Source organism: Aquarana catesbeiana, linkage group LG02 (assembly GCF_042186555.1).
Source record: "Aquarana catesbeiana isolate 2022-GZ linkage group LG02, ASM4218655v1, whole genome shotgun sequence".
In the NCBI taxonomy this organism is placed as follows: domain Eukaryota; kingdom Metazoa; phylum Chordata; class Amphibia; order Anura; family Ranidae; genus Aquarana; species Aquarana catesbeiana.
Genome location: NC_133325.1, coordinates 654,129,543 through 654,141,863, shown reverse-complemented (window position 1 = coordinate 654,141,863; position 12,321 = coordinate 654,129,543). Strand labels below are relative to the sequence as shown.

The window sequence follows — 12,321 nt, the reverse complement described above, 5'->3', positions numbered from 1 at the left end:
GAGCAAAAAATTGACATATCTCCATCTAAGCTAAACCAGCACAGATGGACAAATCTTCTGATGTTGTTATAGTATTCTTACAGCTGGCACCGCTGTCTGATTGAATGAGGCGCTGTTCGTCCAACACTTATACACCGGACTCCAATAGATCTGAAGGATGTTGGGTGGGATGGTCCCATGGACCGAATTTTAGCCAGTTTGGGAACCAGTTGAAATTTGCTTTGTGTAAGACCAGCTTCAATACTACTAGCAATACCATGACCTGGATCATTGAGAACGTTCAGAACTGAAATATAATTACCATGGTACCAACAAAATGGCATATGATGCATTTTCTCTGGGCACCTGCTCCTGGAGTGCTTTATGCACAGGCTTGACCATTGATCTGTCCACATAGGGGTGTTTTTTATTTGTTTTTTTGGACCCAAGGTGGGACCATATTGATGAAATGCTTTTTTTTTTTTTCTCTTCCATTTGAGTTTTTTTTCTATTCTGGGGAATCTTGAATACTACGTTACAAGATATGTAGGATTTCCTTCCTTTATAGAGGAGAGTGTTGTCCCGCTTATGAGAGTGCGTTATCATAAACCCGTTGGATACCTATTCGCCCCCGTTCACACTGAAATTTTGCGATTTCACCTAAAATCACATGATTTCAAAGCCGCATCTCAGTGCGACTTTAAAGACATCTGTGCAGCTTTGTGCGCAGATATCTATTGAAGTCGCACTCAAAATCGGCAAAAGTAGCGCATGTACTACTTTTTCAAATTAATGCGGCACCACAAAGCCGGCGTCGCATCAATTTGAACACTGCCATTGCCGGCAATAGGATGCGACTTGACCTGTCAAATCGCATGACAAACCGTTTCAATGTGAACGGGCTTAAGTCAGGGGCTTAATAACCCCTGTGAGGCAGTAAACTATCCTTCAGCCTTTTTTATCTTTCGTTCAGTCTCCTCTGAGCTACCACCGTTGACACCGTACATATCTTCTTCACAGGACTGTCGAAAAAGCAGATAATAGTTTATCTGCAAAACGCATCAAGAATCTACCACTATCCACTTCTAAGTATTGTAACCTCATATATTTTTTTTTTTTTGCTGTGTCAATGGCTGTGTTAAAATTGACCAGGAAAGGGTAGTGTGTTAAAATTGACCAGGAAAGGGTAGTCCATTCTTTGACAATATGGGGTTGATTTACTAAAAATGGAGAGTGCATAATCTAGCGCAGCTGTGCATTGTAGCCAATTTACTTCTAATTTCAGTTTGTTCAATTAAGCTTTGACAATAAGGCCTCATGCACATGGGGCGTTGGAAAAAATGAGCTGCAAAGCCACTACCAACGCCAGGAAAAAGCGACTGTAAAAATGCACTTTTAGTAGCTTTTTACAATGGCTTTAATACGCTTTTAGCTGTGTTGGCTTTTAGCAGCGTTTCTCTGCCTCTAATTATAATCAATGGTTCACTATGAGAACTGTCTTAACTGATCCGGCTTTCGGGCCTATTGATTTGAATAGAAGTCGCATCATCATGATCCGACTTGTGGTGTGACTTGTGCTCTGAGGATCTTGAAGGGAACCCCCACGCCAAAGTTAAAAAAAGATCCATGCTAGGCCCTTTGGGTCTGGTATGGATCTTTTAAAAGGGAACCCCACGCCAAAATGAAGGGAAAAAAACAAAAACAAACTGTCTGGTATGGATTTTGAGGTGAAACCCCACGCCCAAAAAATAGTCGTGAGGTTCCCCCCAAAATCCTATACCAGACCCTTATCCAAGCATGCAGGAAGGGGGGGGGGGGGGCGAACGAGCGCCCCCTCCTGGATCTGTCACATGCCCTCAACATGGGGGGGCTGTGCACCCCCCCCCGCCCCAAAGCACCTTGCCCCCATGTTGATGGGGACAAGGGCCTCTACCTGACAACACTGGGCCGTGGTTGTGGGGTTCTGCGGGCAGGGGGCTTATTGGAAACTGAAAGCACCTTTAACGGGGGGGGGGCCTCTCCCCAGATCCCGCTCCCACTCCCACCCCTATGTGAATAAGCATGAGGTACATTGTACACCTACCCATTCACCCAAAAAAGGCAGTGCAGTGTAAATAAAAACAAGAGATGGTTTTGACAAGTTCTTTATTTAAAAAATCTCCTGGTGTTCTTCCTCCAGTCTTCTCTGCCACTGCTGTCCTCTCCGCCACCGACCCGGTCCTCCGATGTGTCCCGTCGTTGTGCCAGTTCTTGTATAGCCATGGGGCATGGCCATCGGGTGGCGTCATAAGGGGCAGGGTCTCATGGTGGTGCCACCGGATGGCCGCACCCCATGGCTATATAAGAACTGGCAGAGAGCGGATGGGAGACAGCGGAGGAGGAGAACCGGGTCGGCGGTAGAGAAGACCGGAGGGAGATTTTTAACAAAGGACTTGTCAAAACCATCTCTTGTTTTTATTTACACTACCTTTTTTTTTGGGAGAGTGAATAGGTAGGGGTACCCCATACTTCTGCAAATGGGGGTGGGGCAGGATCTGGGGGGGCTCCAGATTCCGATAAGCCCACAACCACTGGCCAGGGTTGTCAGGAAGAGGCCCTTGTCCCAAGCAACATGGTTGAGGGCGTGTGACCCCCCCCCCCCCCCCGCCCCGCTGTGTTTAGCAGCGTCAGACGTTTTTACTGTAACACTGGTCTTTAGAACGCGCTGGCTCTGCGTGTTTGTTTTTTTTTACAGGTTTTAAAACGCCTATACCACTTACAGCTCCTTAAAAACTTCTGACACTGGTAAAAGCAGCTGTAAAAACACCCAGTGTGCATGAGGCCTAAGTGCCGGTTTACACTGCTGCGCTGCAAATTTGTTCCGTTTTCTTGTCCTGTGTGAGGTGCGACTTTAACGCGTTTTACCGCGAATTTCAGGAGTTGGTCATAGCTGCGATTGATGTTCTAGCCAATGGAATCATAATGGAAAAAGAAAAAAAGGTGTTAACTTCCTGTGTATTTCCTGGTTTTTGTGGAGAGTAGTGTGGTGGAATTCGCACATATCTGAACCAACAATGCGATTCCAGAACGATTTACATTGATGTCTATGGAGGCTAAATTCGCAACGCAGTAAACTCGCACAAGACCCTTTTTTTTTTTTTTTTTTTTTTTAATCGCATCGCATTCGTAGGGGAATCGCAACGCATGTATGTGAACGACGGTCATTGAAAACAATGACTTTATGGATGACATGCGAATTTAGAATCTTTTTGACGCATCAAATTCGTCATGAACTCGCATCAGTGTGAACCGGCACTAAAACCTGAAAGCTGATTGGTTTCTATGCACAGCTACACCAGATTTAGCACACTCCAGTTTTAGTAAATTTGCCCAGTATAGTAAGTATATGTACCAGTTGGGAAGCCTGTATATCCTATATACAGTGATGCTTTAATGTAGGACTAATATTTTTAAGTAAAGAATTGTGGCCCCTAAAAAAAAAAAAAAAAAAAAAAAAAAAAAAGTCCTGTTAAACCAATTAAAGTGGTTATAAACCTCAGACATGACATATGAACAAAGCACTTCCTCCTTTACTGTGCGCTTGTCTCTATCCAAAAATTGAGTGTGATTTTTCTGCTGCCTCATTCCTCTGTCTACATGAGTCACTTCTGACAGCTTTTCTCTACTTCAAGAGATAATTGGTGATGGAAGAGAGTTCTAGCACGCAGCCATCAGGGCTCAGAGCTGTCCTCACTGAGCTCTGCAGTGTGAGACTCCAGATCCCCAGTCCCTGCTTTTTAGAGCTCAGAGATGCTGCTGTGTAATCTGTTTGTAGATGGCCACAGATAAACGGGTACAACAAGTGTTAGTTTCATATCTGTCTGTGTGGGTGTTTGGTTTTTTTTTTTTTTTTTTTTTTTTTTCTTTCTCTAGTGCCTATATAGCAAGCTGCTTGCTATAGGCGCACTCTTGCAGGCTCAACCCTGAGGCCCGCTGCCTGCATCCACAGATAGTGGGGCCTGGCTCCACCCCCACTCTCTCATCACATGGTTTGCCTCACAGTAACAAGAGCCAATGACCGCTGCTGCCTCAGCAAAGTTTGAGTGGGGAGAGAGGAGAGAGCTGGATTGAGTGAGGACTCGGGTAAGTGTAAGCGGGGGGGTGAGGGGGCGATAACTGCTACCTAAACATTTTTTACCTTTAATTCAGGGAATGCATTAAGGTAAAAAAATGTTTAGGCATATTTGCCTGCACTGGAATGCACAAGTGTTCCATGCATCCCTGTGCAGGCAATCCTGTCTTTGTCAACTGGGACATAGCCATTTGTCCGCAAATGCACATGATCTGCACTGCTCGTGTGCTGCCTCTGTGCTTCCTGGGCGCCCAGAAATCTACCTGACTATTTCTGTAACTTCAGTTGGACTTTAAAACCTTATCGGTGCTACCTGTGCCAACTTATTCCACAATGCAGCCAGCACTGTATGGGGAAAATTAACAGGAAGTCCTGTTTGCTATCAGCTGAAAGCGGAACTTCAGGGTTTTTTTTTTTTTTTTTTTATCTTTCCATCTATTAAATCTTCTGGCCTTGTTGTTTTTAACTTTGGATAGTAAATCTTTTTTTTTCTGCCAGTAAATACCTTATACAGCCCACTTCCTGTTTCTTGTCTGGGGGAAAAAGGGAGGAGGGATAAGTCATAAGAGGGCCAATGAGAGCTGGACGTGTGTGTCTGTGTAAATCCAGAAAGTGAACAGTTAAAATGATTACAGCCAGACTTGGTGGAGGGAGATTTCTGCAGCATATTTGGCAAGAATTTCAGTATATATAAAATATGCAAAGTGGTTGAAGGGAAGCTTCAGAATGGCAAAGATGTTTTTATTACAAATTATGTGCACAGACTGCAGTTCCTCTTGAACTTGGTTATTGTTTTAGCCACTTTTCTGCAGAGTTTTTATGGTTAGATGGAAAAAGTGCAACAGATTTCTCCATGTATGCTAAACTGTGTGGATGGAGGAATCTCCCACTGGGCCAAGCTTCAGTATCTTGCTAGTCGGCCCCGCTGACTCTCAACCTAAACAATGCCTGCACCCAATCGGAATGTTCAGGTATTGAGAGCCAGCGGGGCCGACTAGCAAGATATGGAAGCTTGGGCCAGTGGGAAATTCTTCCATCCACACAGTTCAGCGTAGATGGAGGAATCTGTTCCACTTTATCTGCAGATTTTCTATGGTTAGATGGAAAATCTATAGGTGTATGGCCAGTCTTACTCTGCAGAGGTCATTGAGCTGATTGGAGGGAAGGGACACACCCTCTTCACACAGGAACAGAGCTGAGGCTATCAGTCACAGGCTGTGTGCTGGAGCTCCCCCCTGTGTCACCTTTTTTTATCTTTGTGTCAATAAAACTTATCAGAAGTGATTCATGCTGATGGCAGAGAAAGCAGCAGACAGAAATGACACTTCATGTTTCATGTCTGAGGTTTACTTTTTAAGTGTAACTAATCCTTCTTTTACCCCCAAGGAAGATGCCTTCTAACCTTCTGTGTAGAGCTCCATATGTGATCAGCTATGACACTAGCCATTTGATGATGTGACTGTTCAGTAAGAGCTAATAAGTACGCTAGTAATTGGAACACTTATCATTCACAGCACTCCTTTGGTGGGTTTAGTTCCACATTTAAGTTTTTGAAATGAAAGCTAGAAGGTGTGTGTGTTTGTTTTTTTTTTTTTATTATTTGCTAGCCTGCTGTAGCAATGCCCAACTGTCATCTTTTCACCTAGGAAGATTAATGTTTAACAGTATTATTGCATTTCATAAACTACAATGGGGTTGATTAAGGTTTGTATAGTAATGAATCTCCTGGGCAAATATTGAATGTGGGAAAACCTGGAAAAGATAGATTTTTCTCTTACATACTTAATCAAGCATTGCTGAATGCTTGCTTCGATAATTTTTTGTAACATTACAGACAAACATGTCACAGTTCAAGGACATGAGACATAATAGAACACAACCATGTGTTTTTCACCTTCATAATAGATAGTGGAGCATGAATCCAGAGGAGAGGAGACAAATACAGTAACATATTAATCCTGCTGTAACCTTGACTTGTCAATCATTAACCTGTACCTTCTATTTTGCTTTCATCCCTCACTATCATAGAAATGGTTATTTATTTATTCTTAGTTGTTCAGATACAGTTTGGGGAGGGGGGGCATTTGCCTTTTCTTTGTACTCCATAGAATCCAAAACCACAATATTGGGTTCATTTTTAAACCCCAGTCTAACATGGTCTTCAGCTGTTAAAGAAGAACTTCAGCCCTTCCCCTCCAGGGTCATTTTGCTTTTTAACCTCCTCCCCTACTTTTTTATTTATTTATTTTTTGCTGGGTTATGCATAATTCACATACTTGCACACCAAGATAATCCAATGTTGCCCTGCTCTCATCTTCTCTGACACCATCGGAAGGTGTGTGTGTGTGTGTGTGGTGTTTTTTTTTTTTTTTTTTTTTTTGGGGGGGGTTGGGGTGTTCTTGCAGCTGGCCCCCTGATGAGCCACTGGGCCTGCCTTCCTGCAATCAATGTGGAAGCCAATGCCTCCTGAGATCTGACATGGACGTTCCAGGAGGCATTGGAAGCGGAGTAAACGCCATTCTCCTCTAGACCAGAATGAAGGCAGGGTGGAGTCTGGAGGAGAAATAAATAAAACAAAAAATAGACCATTTGAAGACTGGGCTCACACCCAGTGCACTGTGGTTTGGGTGCAATGTGATTCTATTGCGTTTTACACATGGTTTAGGGGTGTGCTCCCATTGACTTCTATTAGACCATATATTAGTGCATTTTTATGAAAGCCATCAAAGTCCTGCATGCTGCATCTTAGTGCTTTCTGAAAACCCATGGTCTAATAGAAATCAATGGGAGTGCACCTAAAACTATGTGTAAAATGCACATACAGTCACACTGCACCTAAACTGCAGTGAACCCAGCCTTTGTTTGCAGAAGTTGGTATTTTGCAATGGTGCCAACTTCTTCCTTCTAAAAACTGACCATCAGGCATGAGGGCACAGCGCGGTCAGTTCTATAGCTATGCTAGGAAATCTGTGTGTTCTCCGCCAATAATCAGACTTGTCCTGTTTCACACCCTCTCCCACCCCCAACCCCTCCACCCCCCACACAGCCTTTCACTAGGAAGATCAGTGTGCTGCTGTTTCATCTCCCTCAGCTCTTATGCAGCTGAGAACAGAGGGAATGTGTTGCTCTCCCCTAAAAGTGACTGCTGCTGCTTTAAGCATAACTCCAGTTTCCACAACAAAAGAAAAATTTGTAGGTTTACTCACCAGAAATTGTGTTTTGTTTTTGTTTTTTTTTTCCAATTATTTTATTTATTCAAAGAACACGGCAAGACTAGAGGTGCAGTTATGCTGCCCTTTAGTGGGTCCCGGACAGGTCCTAATCCACTTTTTAAAATTTTATATCTTAGAAAAATTTTGGAACCCGGAAATTCGGGTCTATAGAACTGAGAGAGAAGAGAATAAAGAATTAAGGAGGAGAAAAGAAGTTAGAGGAGAGGGATTGAGGAGGGGTGGAGGGAGAGAGAGGGTAGATTGGGGGGGGGGGGGGGGGGGGGGAATGGGAATGTGGAGGTTAACTTTGTGTGGACCCGCCAAACACGGGAGGCTTGTATCGGGAGGGTTGTGTGAGGCCCTAGTCCTTCAGGTCCTAGAAGTTGGCATCCCCAATTCCCAGGGGGAAAAGGGGATTCCCCAGAATTGGGTACAAAGGTGATGTCTTTGAGGATATGGGGGGTGGATGAAAGTAGGACTGAACATAGATAGTTTGGCTGTGTTGCCTATTAGAGGGTGGTTCTTCATCTCCCTTGAAAGGGAGGTATAAGGTATAACAGCAGGGGGCTCAACCAAGAGGAATATCTGATTGTGCTTGTTCGAGAAAAACCCATAGTTTAAAATCAGGGTGTCTGTTTCAGTCTACCAGCCTACTCAAGTGTATAGCTTTGGTAGTACTTGCGTATGTCCGGTACTGCCAGTCCCCCGTATTGCTTAGGTAGCATTAACTGGTTACGCTGTAACCGTGGACGTTTGTGTGCCCAGATGAAGTCAGAGAATGTCGTTTGGATCTGGTTGAAATAGCTAGATGAGATATGGACTGGGAGCGCCTGTAGAAGATAGAGAAACTTGGGGGAGAATGCTCATTTTAATAATCTTGCAGCTAACTAACCAAGAATAAATACTGGTATTCCACTTGTTTAGAAGCTGTTTAACTCTACGAAGTAGTGAGGGGGAAGTTTAGCTCAAAGATTTTGGCTGTGTTGGAGGGGACCAATGTACCTAAGTACGTCAGTGCTTTATCAGTTCATGTGAATTTAAAATTGTTCTGTAGCTGTACGATTGATTTTTGTGAAAAAATTAACCCCCATTGCTTCTGACTTGGAGAAGTTATTCTGGAGGTTTTGAGAGAGCTCCGTATCTCTTAAACTCTGCCATCAAGTTAGGGAGTGAAACCAGAGGGTTCGTAAGGAAGAATAAGTAGTCGGTGCAGGCCGAAATTTTGTGTTTCGAATCGCCTATCTTAACTCCCTCAAAATCCGGGTTACGTTGGACCGCACAGAGAAATGGTTCCAATGACAGGGCGAAAAAGGAGAGGTGACAGTGGGCACCCCTGGTGTGTCCTGTTAGTAATTCCAAAGGTGTTCGATAGAACATCGTTGGCCCAGACTCTTGCTTTTGGTTGGGAGTAAATTGTGGACACACCAGAAATTGTTGACCAAGTATGCAGTTACTGCTCAGAAAGGGTTCAGATGTCTTTTGCGTTTAGTCCAGACTTTCACCATTTGGCTGATTCACAGCCAGCCTCTACTGATGTTTCACCCAGCTTTGATTTGCACGCTGGTTAATATCCTTGTCTCCACTCGCAATGCGCTCACACCTCACATTTTCATGTCTTAAAGCTTTTTGTATATCCCCTATGCACTCCCTGAATTAAAGGTGAGACAAAAACCAGAAGGCACTATGTTGTGGAGGTAACCTAAAAGTATAAAACCATAAAAACCTCTAGCAATTCATGCATGCACATCAACTAATTAACTACTTGTTCAACACGTTTCATCCTGTATAGACCTACTTCTTTAGGAGATAAGTAGTGGGCAAGCTTGGTACTAAAGATGCTTTGTTTTTTTTTTGTTTTTGTTTTTTTCCCCTCTACATCAGTGTATCTATGATTTATATTCTGTTTTAAAACTTGATCTATAGGATAAGGAGGTGGCGTGAGAACCTTCCCTTTTTCCCCCTTTTCCCTTTTTTTTTTTTTTTCCCCTTTTTTTTTTTTTCCCCTTTTTTTTTTTTTCCCCTTTTTTTTTTTTCCCCCTTTTTTTTTTTTTTCCCCCTTTTTTTTTTTTTCCCCCTTTTTTTTTTTTTTCCCCCTTTTTTTTTTTTTTCCCCCCTTTTTTTTTTTTTCCCCCCTTTTTTTTTTTTTTTTTTTCCCCCTTTTTTTTTTTTTCCCCCTTTTTTTTTTTTTCCCCTTTTCTCAGTTTGGGGGTAATATTTCAGCCTCTGTCTGTTTTCGTACGTAAGAAGAAGTTATAAAATGTGATGATGGCCGTTTCCATCTTGTGGGCATGTGAAGCCCCCAAGCATTGATTTCCTAGATGTGGTGAATGCTGAGCTCCCAGCATTCACAGCTCGTTCCCACGTATGCTCAGTGTTTACGGCGAGCAGCGCCGTAAAATTCCGGATTGCCATCACAACGGGCGTTCCCGCCCCGTTGTGATGGCAACCAAACCTATACAAACAAAAAAGACACGCCCCCATCAAGTGACCGCCGTCACTCGGTTCCAAGCTCTCTCGCGATTTCGCAGGGCAGCGTTCCGCACTGAATCTAAGCCTGACACTAAGCTCCCAGGAGACAGTGCGGCACCGTAGAAAGGCAATAAACTTGCTACTCCCGCGGGAGTGAGAGACAGGAAGTGCCAGAATAAACTTCAATACCAAGATAATTACAGCACTAAAAAACATTTCTTGGGTCATTTGAACATCTATGCAATCAACTGAAGGGGATAAGATTAAGTTAAGAATTTTTGTGAACCTCCGCTGTAAGGCAGATGCAAATACAAAAATTAAAATTTTATCTGTACTTGTCATAAGGAGCTAAAAAGGTGTGCTGTAAGAAGCATGTTGATAGGAGGAGACACCAGTGGGACGAAGAAACAAGCCCAGTCTGCTGTTTCTCCTTCACTGTCCAGTTAAAAGGTGGGGGTAGAAAACTCTTAAAGGTTGAAAATAAAACTGTAGCAGAAATCGGGACCCCCCCACCCCCTTCCATCCCTGCTACTGTGGACTGTGTGTTAGAGCTGTGTAAGTCTCTGGACTGGAAGGACAGAAAAACAAATCCTCTTAACGGTTAAAATGGCTCCCTTATGTGTATTTAGCTGCTGACTTGGAGTTCAGCCAACTCTGGGAAGTCAGGTAAGTCGTCCAGCCTCTTGTTCTGCCACCTAGATTTAACAAGCATTTAGCGCTTGCAGTGCGGGAGAGCCCTCTATTGTCACTTGTTGTGCTCGGAGTTGGGCTGTAAAGTATGGCTCAGTAAATTGAACAGTTTTCCATAATTAGGAATGTAGAAGGTCTACAAAAATATTTCTTTATCATTAACCTAGCTAATGTGTTACTACAATATAACCCCAGTTGTACTCGATTCTAAATACACCCACGCAGGTTTTGATATTGTTATCAGGTAATTGACAAACTTATAAATGTTTATTACAGTAAAAGGTTGTATGGTCATACACTGGGGTGCTTGGCTGTTTGTCAAAGTTCCCCTAATACCCACAGCCTAGAACTGTCATATGAGTATAGTAATTCTGAAGGCAGAGCTGAGTTCCTCTTTGGTAGAGGGCATAACGTACCTACGGCATTGTCTGCAAATTTTACAATATACCAATATCTCAAACAAGCTTCTCCTTTTAGTGTATCACTGGTACATTTCCAGTAAAATCCTAATAATTATTATTTATAATTTGGATCCAAGCATGTTAAGCTGTGTGTGTGTGTGTGTGTGTGTGTGTGTGTGTGTGTGTGTGTGTGTGTGTGTGTGTGTGTGTGTGTGTGTGTGTGTGTGTGTGTGTGTGTGTGTGTGTGTGTGTGTGTGTGTGTGTTTATTTCCTCCTGGGGTGGGGGGTCGTTGGGCTAGTCAGCTGAATTATTTAAAGGAAGAAAAACAAAAATGAACAGATTTCTCCCTCCACATAAATGATGCAGGTGGAGGAATCCACAAAAGTTTGCCAACATTCCTGTTGGCCAGAAGTAGATTTTACGATCTCTTATCAATCTGGGACAGCCACAAATGGCTCAGAATTGTCTCAATTATGGCCAGCTAATAGCTGTAGAATCTGGTCCAAGATAAATAGATTGCTGTGTTCAACCTCCCTTTTCAAAGTCTTTGGGGAAGAATACAGTACTGTCTAAAAGCCTTGATACTGAACAAAAATACTGTAAAGTGAGCATGCATAAATAAAAAACAAATTCATCAGTTAACAACTTGCACCGTGCAGAAACAGAAGAAACTAAACTCAAAAACAGTTTGCTGTAACTGATTATAAAGTGTGAGCTGGTGTTTGGCTTCAATTTGTTAATGTAATTAAAGGGGAAGTAAACCCTGATGGGTTTACGTCCTCTTTCGTTTACTGCAAACCCTATAAAGTAAAAGCATACTGGGCTAGTATGCATCACATACTAGCCCATTATGTGGCACTTACCTGCAAAGGAAGCCCGTGCTGTCCCCACTGCAGGAAGCGTCCATCTTCACCCCCTCTTCCTTCTGGGGCTGTGGAATCTGGCTCTGTTACTGGCTGAAATCGCGTGCTGTCCCTTCTGCGCATGCGCGCGGAAGCCAACGGTCACAGCACGGGCACTATAGAAATGGCACCTTCACACCCTTCAGTGCGCATGCACTAATATTGGCACAAACATATATGATAATTATCTTCTAAACCTTACAGATTTAGAAGATATTTCCAGTACCTACGGTAAGCCTTATAGCAGGGATATGCAATTAGCAGACCTCCAGCTGTTGCAAAACTACAAGTCCCATCATGCCTCTGGGTGTCATGCTTGTGGCTCTGAGTCTTGCTATGCCTCATGGGACTTGTAGTTCTGCAACATCTGGAGGTCCGCTAATTGCATATCCCTGCCTTATAGGCTTACCTGTAGGGAAAAGTGGTGTGTAAGGGTTTACAACCACTTTAAATCTGCTGGTTCATCTAACAATGCTGCTGTCTGTGTCATACTGGCAGATCACCAGGGGAAAGGGGGGCGGGGCATCCCAAATATTGAATTGACTTAAGTTTATCC

General features: G+C 43.3%; 1 protein-coding gene across 2 annotated transcripts in view; it reads left to right on the top strand.

The window, feature by feature from the left end:
- Positions 1-12,321, top strand: part of MTMR4 (myotubularin related protein 4) — a 151,555-nt gene that overhangs the window by 20,847 nt on the left and 118,387 nt on the right. The window lies entirely within an intron of this gene.